Source organism: Pituophis catenifer, unplaced genomic scaffold (assembly GCF_029215685.1).
Source record: "Pituophis catenifer annectens isolate HBS135680 unplaced genomic scaffold, rPitCat1.0.hap2 SCAF_7, whole genome shotgun sequence".
Classification (NCBI taxonomy): domain Eukaryota; kingdom Metazoa; phylum Chordata; class Lepidosauria; order Squamata; family Colubridae; genus Pituophis; species Pituophis catenifer.
Genome location: NW_027256887.1, coordinates 75,907,957 through 75,920,488, shown reverse-complemented (window position 1 = coordinate 75,920,488; position 12,532 = coordinate 75,907,957). Strand labels below are relative to the sequence as shown.

Below are 12,532 nucleotides of genomic sequence, written 5' to 3'. Positions count from 1 at the left end.
GAGATGGGGCAGTTTATAGCCTAATCCCACAGAGCCTTTTTTTCTACTCCCCCCTCCCTCTCAAAAAAAGAAAAGGTATTTTGATTTACACATACACTGGATTGCAGCTTCAGTTTCAGATTTTGGAAGTTCTTTACTTCTGCCTTCTGTGCTTGCTAGAGAAATGGTCTCATACGGAGGCTTACTCGAGGTATTAAAACTTTAATTAAAAGCCTCTTCAAAAAGATTATCTTCACAAGGTCTTTTTAGAAAGCCAAAATAGAGGTTAAGTCATTAGCTCCACAGGAAGCACTTTTCTCTCTCTCTCTCTCCAAAGGATTACAGCGAATAGCTCGTTCTTGAGATATTACCTGGATATGTAGGCAAATCTCAACAGATTGCCTCAATTAATGTGTGGAAGATCCATCTTAACTAGCTGAGATCTAAGCTATGCAGGTGCATGGCAACAGAAGTCTATGGCCTTATCGCTTTATCCACCTTTCAATATTTGTTCCCTGAAGTAATTTTATTTTATTTTTTTATTTTTATTTATTTTTATATGCCGCCCTTCTCCAGAGACTCAGGGCGGCTTACAATGCGTTAAGCAATAGCCTTCATACTTTTGTATATTTTATGCAAAGTCAGCTTATTGCCCCCACAAACTGGGTCCTCATCAGTAATGATCTCACTATAGTCGGACTTTATATAGACTCTCATCTGTATTGCTTCCTGTTCTTTTTCTGTGTGTGAATTTCGGTTTATACTCTTATAAATGGAATTTATTGTTCTATGACCACTCAAGTAAGTTATTAGCACTCAGAGGAGCGCAAAGGTCTATTAGCACTAAGAAGAAGAGCCTTACTAGGAAAATGAACAGCATATAAATTTAATAAATAAATAAACAGAGGGATCCATGCTATTTATTTATAAGCGCATGGACCTCTACTTGTCGTAGATATTGCTGGAAGATACCACATCCTTCAATTCCAGTGATATGAATATGGGTCTCCAAGAACACTTCACGTTCCATATGCAGGTAGTCCTCAACTTACAACCATTTGTCAAGTGACCATTCGAAGTTACAACAGGGCTGAAAAAAATGACTTATTGCTGGTCCTTGCACTTATGACCGTTACAGTGTCCCCATGGTCACGTCATCAAAATTTGGGTGCTTGGCAACCGGCATGTATCTACTACTGTTTCACCCTCTTAGAGTCAATGTGATCATCATGTGCGACCTTGGCGCACCCATGTAACACCGCTCCTGCACGAGCTGCACTGGCTCCCGGTGGTCTTCCGGGTACGATTCAAGGTGTTGGTCACCACCTTTAAAGCGTTCCATGGCTTAGGACCGGGATATATACAAGACCGCCTTCTGCCATCAACAACCTCCCACCGGACAATACACTCCCACAGAGAGGGGCTCCTCAGGGTGCCATCGGCCAAACAATGCCGACTGGCGACACCCAGGGGGAGAGCCTTCTCTGTGTGGGCACCAGCCCTCTGGAATGAGCTGCCTCTAGAGCTTTGTCTTAGCCCCGACCTGTGTACTTTTCGCCGCGCCCTTAAGACCCTTCTGTTCCAGCAAGCCGGACTGGCCTAATATGAATTTTAAATAGGGGTATGTGTGTTTTTAAATTGAGGGCCAATTTGATATATTCAATTTTAATTGGTTTTAAATTTTATAAATCTATGTGTTTTTAATATGGCTGTACACTGCCCTGAGTCCTTTGGAAGAAGGGCGGTATAGAAATCTAATAAACTTTCAAACTTTCAAACTTCCCGTCCAGCTTCTGATAAGCAAAGTCAATACCGATTCACCTAATGGTGTGATTCATTTAACAGTTGCAGTGAGTCATTTAACAACCATGACAAAAGTCATAAAATCAGGTGCAACTCCCTTAACTGTCGCCTTGTTTACCAACAGAAATTCTGTTTACCAACAGAAATCCCAATTGTGGTGGTAAGTCAAGGACTACCTGCATTGTCCCCATTCATGAGATAGCTATTTTTATGATAGAGGTTAAGCTATTTATGGTATTGGTGCAGACTGTAAAAAATGTTGAAGTTCCTTAAGGAGACTTTATTGAAGGCCACTATTGTGTAGTGGGCTTCAGTAGGCAAGAAACAGACCAGTATAGCTACAACAGCATTTATTGACTCAAAACTGGAACTGAGGAACAGCAGGCAAATGCCTGTAATTTATACTCTAGGCCCACAGGGCCTTAACCAATCATAGTACTTGAAAAAGCCCACCCAAATATGAATGTTCTAAGTTTCCCTCCAAAACAGTTGGAGTTAACAGTAAGGGTCATCTAAAGGTTAGTTTCACTTTAGCAGGGCTTAACACAACTATATATATTCAATGCATAACAGCCACTTTAAGCTTTATACAGTTAGTCCTCGACTTACAACCACACTTGAGCCCAGAATTTGCTTCTCAGAAGAACGCAAAAGATGGTCACGTGATCCCAGGACACTGCAACCATCATAAATATGAACCCATTGTCGAGCATCCAAATATAAATCACATGACTATGAGCATGTTGCAACAGTCATAAGTGTGAAAAATGGTCACTTTTTCAATACAACGGCACTGAAAAAAGTGACTTTTTCACACTTATGACCGTGGCAGCATACCTATGGTCACGTGATTTACATTCAGATGCTTGACAATTCATATTTATGACGGTGGCAATGTCCCGGGGTCATGTGATCATCTTTTGTAAATTGAGAGCTACCTGTAATTCCTATATGTCCCAGGAGAATTACTGTAGTTCCTTCTAGTCAGAGGTGTCAAACTCAAGGCCTGAGGGCTGGATGCGGCATGTGGGATGCTTAGATCTGGCCTACAGGGCTGTCCTGGAAACAGCGAAGGACCGACCTGTGGGGCCCCTGCCAGCAAAAATGGAGCTCGGGAGGCAGTTCTCCTGAGCTCCATTTTTGCTGGCAGAGGGTTGCAGGAGGCCATTGCAGCCGAAAACAGAGCTCATGAGGGTGCAGCCCTCCCGATCTCTGTTTTCCCTGGCAGCGGGTTGCAGGAGGTCGTCCCAGCTGAAAACAGAGCTTGGGAGCCTGTTTTTGCTGGCAGAGCGCTCGGGCCGCCACAGGCGCCCCCAACTTGAGTGAAGTCAAGCTGATCACACCAGTGGTGGGTTGCTACCGGTTCATTCCGGATCGGGTGAACCAGTAATGGCAGCAGCGGGGGGCTCTGCCCACCCGCTCGGATGCTTCTGCACATGCGCAGAAGCGTCGTGCATATGAGTGAGCGAGCGAGCGCCCACAAGCGAACCGGTAACGACTGGTTTTGAAACCCGGCCTCAATGAAATCAAGTTTGACACCTCTGTTCTAGATTGTATCAGTGTGTTGTCTTTTTCTAGAATATCTGCTGTATTCTCATTAAGTCATGTGAACAGGCTTTCCCTTTTGCCCCAGGGAGTGTTTCACACACTTGTGTCTTTATACAGATATGGGTTCCATCCAAATACTGTAAGCCGGAGAAGCAGACACAGCTGGAACAAAGCATATTTCTTCTAAGATAAAATGCACTGGGCTTAAAGCCTGCTTTAATTGTAACATATATCATTGTTATCTGAAAGCTTTAAAATAAACATTTTAACTAGAATAACCTTATTCAGCTCTCTTGAAGAACTAATGGGGATTATTTAAGACTTTCTCAAACTAATCTGGCTGAAGGCAAGTAAAAACACCCTGAAAACATATATAAGCTAGTTTCAGCCTTCCTGAACCACCCAGCTTCCAGATGCGCGAGACTAAAATGTTCACCATGCTGTGCCGATAAAGAGATGGGAGTTGTAGTCCCACATATCTGGGAGGCCACCCAGTTGGAAAGGGCTACGTTTAATTTCAAGTGGTATTATTTAAAAACAACTGCTAATCTTTTTTTTTTTTTTTTTTTTTTTACAAATCTGGCTAAAATGATTTTAATCAAAATACTTTCTCAGCCCTAAACTTTCAATTTTGATTAAACGCATTACTATAATCTGTGTTGGAAGTAACTACCTGGGCATATTGAAAAGCATGTCTTTGATCCCATTCCAGAGTTGAGCTCTAGCAGATTTAAGAGAGCAGTGATCCAAATGAAATCCTTGGGAAAATAATCCTTCCTAAGCAGATCTACAAAGCTTGTGTTGTCCTTCTCCAACCTGGTGCCCTCCGATATGTTGGTCTGCCACTTCCAGATTTCTCCGTCTATTGGTAATTCGGGTGTGAAAGTCTCGAGGCGACATCCCTAACATTTGTGGAAGCACCAGGTTGGAAAAGCTGCCTCGCCGTCGCCGATTTCCCAATGCCAATTGTGAAGCAATCTTATGATTTCACTCATTGGTATGAATGTCTGAAACTCAGGGAACTCAAGCCAGCTTGGTGGTGAGCTCAGGTATTTGGGTGGGGAAAACTTCCATTTCAATGGGACACTTAACAACCCTTCCTGCTGGCTCAGTCACACACTGCACAAACAGGAGTGCTTGGGCTCCTGGGGAAGTGGGCAGATTAACTGTCTGACCCACTGCAGGGAAAGGTGTCTCTGTGATGGTTGTCGATATTAAAACAAACACAAAATGAGAGACGGAGGAGTGGCGAGAGAGGAAATAAACATGGGTGTGTGCTTGTGGAGACAAGGAGGAGCAATTGTGCTTATTTTCACTGCTGATCCAGGAGTCTTGCAGATTAGCACCCATTTGCATGGCAGCCAGCAGGCCGTCTCTGGACAAAGGGACGTGATTCACCTCTCTCTTGGCACCTGTAAAGAGGCCCATTTTTTCCAAAGTGAGACCTAAGGATAGCTAAGGGTAACGGGAAGAAGGAAGGTCTAGTGGTTAAGGCACCAGGCTAGAAAGCAAGAAACCACGAATTCAAGCCCTGCCTTAGCCATGAAAGCCAGCTGGGTGACCTTGAACCAGTCATTCTCTCTCAGCCCGACTTACCTCATAGGGTTGTTGTTGTTGTTGTGAGGAAAACAGGAGGAGGAAGGAGTACGGCGTGTGCTCCTTGCCTTGAGTTAAAATAAGTAAACGCAGGATATACTGTGTATATAAATAAACATGAGGAAGGGCCACTAAGAAGACAACTGAGTTCCTGCCGTGTTTTTAATCTTCCTTGGGATCCAGTAATTCTTTATATCTTATTCATTTATGGGGGGCTAGTGTGTTGGGGTGCGTTGCCCCCTCCAATGCAGATATCCAGCCAGGAACCTTCATATAATGTTTATTTTTAATTTCGAACCAAGTGCCAATCAGTGAATTTCTTATTATGTGGCTTTTAAAATGTTTATAGGTTTTGTTCCCGGCGTTCCACAAGAAGGCATGCCGCCCCTTTAATAGATCGTGGCCTTCCAATTTTAATAGTCTGTAATTATCCAAATTGACCCACTCCTTAATCCATGTTAAACTCGCTGCCTTATAGTATTTTTCCCACGCTGGTAGGCCAAAACCCCCTCTAGATCTATCATCCTGTAATATGTTTAAATTTATTCTTGGTTTTTTTCCCTCCCATACGAATTTTGATGTTATTTTATTCAAATTTGTAAAAAAGTTTTTCTCTAATTTAACTGGAATAGTTTGAAATAAGTAGAGGAGCCTCGGGAATATATTCATCTTTATCGCCCCAATTCTTCCTAGCAATGATAACTTTAGTTTCCCCCATCTTTCTAAATCATTTTTAATTTGTTGTACTAACTCTCCGTAATTATTATCTTTTATAGCCACATTCCTGGTTGTCAGATTAATACCTAAATATTTTATCCTCTTAACTACTTGTGATCCTGATTGTTTTTCTAACTCTTCTATTTGTTTTGCTGTTAAATTTTTAGTTAATATTTTAGTCTTATCCTTATTGACTTTTAAACCTGCCACCTTACCAAATTTCTCTATTTCTTCTGTTAATTTTAATTCTGTTTCTAGTGGATCCTCTATGAAGAATACAAGGTCATCAGCAAACGCTTGGACCTTGTATTCTTCTCCTTTAACCTTGAGTCCTTTTATATTTTTGTTGAGTCTGATTCTTCTAAGTAGACTTTCTAGTGTTAGAATAAAAAGTAGTGGTGAAAGTGGGCACCCTTGTCGTACTCCTCTACTTATTTCAAAAAAAATTTGTTAGTTCCCCATTGACTAGTATCCTTGCTCTCTGTTTTGTATATATTGAAACTATCATCTTTTCGAATTTCTCACCGAATATTTCAAATTCTTTATTTGTTGTGTCATGAATCTCCAGTTGACCCGATCAAACGCCTTTTGTGCATCCAGGAAAATCAGGGCTACCTGTTTCTCTGGATGCACCTCATAGTATTCTATTACATTAATCACTGTCCTTATGTCAAACAAGACCTCCTAGTTCTCAAGAAAATAAGGCAGGGGAAGAGGGAAAAGCATTCAGACTTGCAAGTTTATGTTGTGATAACCTTACAATAAAAGTAGTAACCTTTTGATTTCCTAGTCTGGTCTATCTCAAGCAGCTGACACTAGTCTTATTGGGACATTCCACTCATTCACACTTATTCGTTATATGTGCATTTTTTCCCCTAGCAGTCATTGGTAGTGATGTGAGGAAGGGATGGTATTGAGACTCCAGACTGCAGTCCCACCACAGCCCTTTCCTCCTCATATCTTATTTCTGATTAAAAAACACCACTACTCCTAGAGCTATGATATTCAAAGCAAAAAGTTCAACACCACTAATTTATACCAAAGCCCAGTCCAAAATGTGATGGGTATCTAAGGTTGGTCTTTAAGCCCTGAAATGCCAGGTTTATGAGTAATTTAAATCATGCATCACGAATGAGGAGAGGCTTCTTTGCATACAGAACACTAAGTCTCCAGATTAACAAAACATAATTGCTACAGCCACACAACATGCTGTTTATCAACTCTGGGCTGCAAACATTCCAACGGCAACAGCAAGATACAGAAAATAACTTATGCTTGTCAGAAATGTATGGTCCAGATTTAGTAGCTTTGCGGTTATATACATAAACTATACTGATTTCATTAATGTGACATATAAAGCCAATTGTTCCCACAACTTGCTGTACAACTATTTATTCATCTATATTTGAACCCATGTTGTATGATCTTAGCCTTTGGAAAATAGCATTCTTCAGGAAATGGATATGGGAACTATAAATTATAGCAGTGTATTTCCATCATGGCGACTTTAAGAAAGATGCCTGGACTGCTGTCTGAGGAATTCTGGGAGTTGAAGTCCATGCAACTTGAAAGCAGCCATGGCTGGGAAAGACCAGATCACAGGATGTATTTGTTAATTTTGGAATACACGAGGAGGCCAGCCAGTGCCCTGTGAGGTAGGAAGTGCATATTGTTATGATAGTTCATAGTTTTGAAGCAGCTGGAGCGATCCAAAGGAAGGGTCTCAGAAGATACATTTTTTAATAGGTTTAACCTTCCTGAAGAGGCTCCATAAAAACAAGCTTGCAGGTTGCCAAATTCAACGGCAGAGACAAAGGATCGGAAAAGTTCAGCTAAAGCAAAACCTATTATCTTGTCTCACTTGGCTTCTCCTTTTTGCAGGAATGTGGAATGTCAAAGGTTTGTTTTTACCAAAAACAGTTTTTAATGTGAAGGGGAATGAATTTTCCCCTCATTTTGAGGGTAGTATCTTTTTGTTGGTGTACTGGGCAGTAATGACTGGAGACACGCCCTAACTAGCTTCATGGAAAGTTGGATGTTTTTACAACTCTTGTATTTGATGATGAAGTTGGGTGTAGTTTCCCACTAAGGCAGAATGAGTGATTTGCCATAAACAGTATCCGCTTGCATTTCATGCCAAGGTTCACCATCCCCAAAGCAAGGTCTCTATCTAGCAAATATTATATGGCAGCTAAGCCTCGGCTTCAAGAGAGGTGAGGAATCTCTTGTACAACTATTGCCAACCTGGTATCTTTGGACTTCCTGTTGCCCTGCAATTATGGGAGGTCAATGCTTCATTAGAACTAGAGAATCTTTTGACATCTAAATAAAACCCATCAAAAAAAAAACAACCTTCAAAGAGGAGGCCTCTAAAGAAAACAAGATAGGGGGCAAACTGTAACATGTTGAAAGTTTATGGAGATTCTCAATCATCCAGGTCATGGTTATTCCAAAAGTGCTTGTTCAAAAGATAACTAGACTTTTCTTGATTTTTTCCCCTTGAAAACACTTCACTTCTCATCCAAGAAGTTTCTTCAGTTCTGACTGAATGGATGGATTTATATCAGGGGTGGGCTTAAAATTTTTTAGCAAGGGGTTCTCTGCCTTGTTGCTGGGTGGGCGTAGCCATGGTGGGCGTGGCCTAGTCGGCCTCCTGCACCACAAGCGGAGGGGGCAGTTTTGCCCTCCCCGGGCTCTGGAGGCTTTCCGCGAGCCTCTGGGAGAGTGAAAACAGCCTCCCCAGGCTCCGAAGGCCCTCTGGAGGCTGGAAATGGGCCTGTTTCCAGCCTTCCCGAACTTCTAGTAGGCCCATTTTTTGCCCTCCCCAAGCCTCCGCATGCGCCCTGCACTTACCTGCATCCAAAACGAGCTGCGTGGGGACTCCTGGGAGGGGTGGGCGGGGTGGGGCAAGGCCAGCCAGGAGTGGGATTTGGGGGTTCTCTGAACTGCACAAAATCTTAGCTAGAGGTTCTCCCGAACCCCTGCGAACCCCAGCAGCCCACCCCTGATTTATATCCTCTGCAGTCATCTGGTTGTTAGCACTCTGAAGGCCGGTTGCTAGCTCTCTAAAATGTTAATTTTTTAAAGGGATCTAAGAGCCTTAAGCCTGACTATGTTTATTAAGCTTGAGCCATTATTTTTTTAAATTTGGGGATCAGGGGATGGGAAAATAAAAATAGTTGAGAATTCACGTTAGTGAATTTGTTTTCTGCGCTTGCAAAACTGAGCGTGCAGGTTACCCGATCCATCTTATATTTCTCCAGCGCCACCCTCGTTCGACAAACTGCAATTCTCAGAGCTCTTTGGAGAAAGTCACGATGCTATGAAAAACTGCTCTTAAAATGATATAGCTTTGTGTACCTTGGCAGCCACGGAATAGGAAAAGGAGGAATCTTTCAGTTCATAGAAAAAGAAGCTTGCCTGGAGATGCTTTGGCATACCCCACCCCACTCTCCCAACCCTCCCACCCTCCCTTGCCTTGGGAATTGCTTACAGTGGGGTGTGTTTTTTCTCTCTCAAGTTTTTCATTAGTTTAGAGAACATTCAACAGTCTAGTCTGGAAAATAGGCTTGTAGCAAGCTGCCTTGGCACCAGCGGAGAGGCTTCAATTGAAAGGCTCAATGTTTGCACGAAGGAACACGTGATGGGTATCAAGAGCTAGCACCTGAATAGGCCCATAGCTGAAGTTTACTCTGGGGATTCCCTCTGAAAAAAGGCTGTGTGAATTCTCCACAGTGTTCCTATGTTGCCTTGCTACAGAGCACTATGTGGGAAATCTTTGAGCAGCGGAGACCTAACTTTTTGTGGGAAGGTTAAGCAGTGGGTAGGTGGGACGCGGTGGCTCAGTGGCTAAGACGCTGAGCTTGCCGATCGAAAGGTCGGCTGTTCAGCAGTTTGAACCCCTAGTGCCGCGTAATGGGATGAGCCCCCGTTACTTGTCCCAGCTTCTGCCAACCTATCAGTTCGAAAGCACTTAAAAAATGCAAGTCGAAAAATAGGGACCACCTTTGGTGGGAAGGTAACAGCGTTCCATGCACCTTTAGCATTTAGTTATGCTGGCCACATGACCATGGAGACGTCTTCGGACAGCGCTGGTTCTTCAGCTTTGAAACGGAGATGAGCACCGCCCCCTAGAGTCGAGAACGACTAGCACGTATGTGCAAAGGGAACCTTTACCTTTACCTTTAGGCTGCCATTACTTGTTTTAGAAGATTGCCAGAAAAATCTTAGAAAAGAACAATTCTCTTTGACCAACAACATGTCATTTAAAGAGAAACCATTACAGTCCTCAACTTACAACAGTTCATTTAGTGACTATTCGAAGTTACGCCGACACTGAAAAAAGTGACGTATGTCTGTTTTTCATACTCACGACTGTTGTAGCATCCCCATGGTCATATTTATGACAGTGGCAGTTTCCTGGGGTTTTGTGATCACCTTTTATGACCTTCTGGCAAGCAAAGTCAATGGGAAAGCCAGGTTCACTTAACCACGTTCATAACTTAATAACTGTCATGTGACAAGAAAGGTTGTAACTTAACAAATGTCTTGCTTAGCAACAGAAATTTTGGGCACAATTGTGGTCATAAATTGACGACTACCTGTATATAACAAAGGATGGTTGGGAACATTAGATAGATGTAGGGGAGCATGAAAACTTAGTATGCAAATATTATATTTATTAATTTACTATTTCAACCTCCTCTAATCTTAGTGCCTTCCAGACGTGTTAGCCAAAGGGATTATGAGAGATGGTATACATCTGGATACGAGAAATTAATGCATTTATTAGTCAAGAGGTTCCAACAGAGTACACATTAATTTCTTGGTAATATTGTGGGACATTTCCCCGTAAATGTGAATTTGCCACTCTTCAAAAGCAAGTAAGACCCAGTGACCAGGGTATTAGAAACAATAATAATAAGACTTGTCTCTATATTACATATTGCCTTAGTCTCCTTCCCACTCTTACATTCTTTGAAAAACAAGTCACATACGGTAGATTGAGAGAAGCAATGGTTGAGTATGAATAAATGCTCTGTCTGGGATGAAGCTGTTCCTGATCATTAGACTCCAAAGTCAAGGATATGAGTCCAAGGGAGGAATAGCTTGTTGGAAGATTAAGGTCATGAAACAGAAGGCAGCAGTAATGAGTAGCCTTGAATTGCAGACTTGCTATTACCTTATGACTCATCAACTTCAAGGAGTTGTAGATCTTCTTCCATAGAGAAGTTGACTTGGAGAATGAGAAACAAATCTGGAGACAGATGAGTGAGTTGGGGTATCCCAGAGAAGCGCACCCACATTTAAAAACAAACTTCCTTATGAGAAACACTTGGGTTGCTTTTCTGTCCTTTGCAGTCAAGCAAAATATATTTTTACTTCCAAAAAGTTTCGATGTCATTTTAATCCTACTGGCTGATTTATAGTTCCTTTTTTTAAAAAAACAGTTTAATCTTATGCATCCCTTCTCAGAAATAAGAGACATTGAGCTCATTGATTACTTCCTGTAATGGTGCTGAGATAATTGTACAGCTTTAATATAATATAGTACGGAGTGTTGTTGTTTTTTTAATTATGATCTTAATTTGGCTTTTTAAATCATGTTGAAGAATGGTGTAAAAATAAATAGCATAATTAGCCAGATCAAATAGTTTCCAAATAGCCAAATAAGTTGCTGTATCTAAGCAGCTGAAAACAGAATGATTACATCATGGAATTGGAATACTTTTATACTTAGAAAACAAAAAAGGAAACGGAACAGACAAAATGGATGGCCTAGCAAAGAAAATACAAAGCTAGGCAGTAATGATGTGTCTTCTTTAACAGGACAGGCATAATTTTAAGGTATGATGAAAATTCTGTTGAAATAAACTCTATGCTGATGTTCAGACAAAGATTATGACATTTGGGACCATGACATAAAAAAAGTTAAGGATAAAGAAATGGTGATGCACAATCTTTATATAATTTTTGACCAAAATTGCACTGAATTGGTTGTAAAATCTCCCTGAGGTTTTTTTTCCAAAGCAGCATACGCTTATATTTAATTGCTCAATGAATCTTTAATTCTTGTTTCTTTTCTAAATTGTATTAAATAATTAGTTTTCCTTGTTAGTATTTTGCTATTTGCTTGCTTCATTGGCATCCTTCAGTCTCAAAAGACTATGGTATTGTGCTCTGGAAAGAGGTCCTAAAACAGCATCTAGTGTGACTAAAAAGGCCAATTCGAGAGTGGCAATCCCTTCCACCCTGAGGGCAGATACATTCTGTCTTTGCTTGCTTGTTTGCTTGTTTAATAAAGCTTGTTTAAGCTTTATTAAATTTCAGAAAAATATAAAGAAACAGAAAAATGGAAATTATAAAAAGAAAAGCTCAAAATAGAGCAAAATGAGTTGTTCAAAAAAAGATAAAAGGGGGAATGAAAAAAAAAAAAAGAATGACTTAAATATGAACCGACAGGGTGCTGCAGCTGCCAAAAAAGCCAACACGGTCCTAGGTTGCATTAACAGAGAGAATCAAGATCATGTGAGATATTAATACCACTTTATAAAGCCTTGGTTAGACTATACTTGGAATACTGCATCCAGTTTTGATCGCCACAACATTAAAAAGATGTTTAGACTCTAGAAATAGTAAGAGAAGAGCAACAAAGATGATTAGGGGACTGGAGGCTAAAACATATGAAGAACGGTTGCAGGAATTGGGTATGTCTAGTTTAAAGAAGGACTAGGGGTGACATGATAGCAGTCTTCCAATATTTAAGAGGTTGCCGCAAACAAGAGGGAGTCAACCTATTCTCCCAAGCACCTAAAGGCAGGACAAGAAGCAACAGATGGAAACTAATCAAGGAGAAAAGCTACCTAGAAATAAGGAGAAATTTCACAGT

The 12,532-nt window shown here is 41.2% G+C and overlaps 1 protein-coding gene across 2 annotated transcripts in view; it reads left to right on the top strand.

Moving 5' to 3' along the window:
• NINJ2 (ninjurin 2) overlaps positions 1–12,532 on the top strand; it is a 79,152-nt gene that overhangs the window by 20,278 nt on the left and 46,342 nt on the right. Inside the window, exon 1 of one of the 2 annotated variants that reach the window (XM_070947573.1) lies at positions 7,264–7,298. The exons of the other annotated variant lie outside the window; for it this stretch is intronic. The gene's annotated coding sequence lies outside the window, so the exon portion shown is untranslated. Of the gene's footprint in view, positions 1–7,263; positions 7,299–12,532 lie in introns of those variants that run through there. 2 annotated transcript variants of the gene reach the window in all.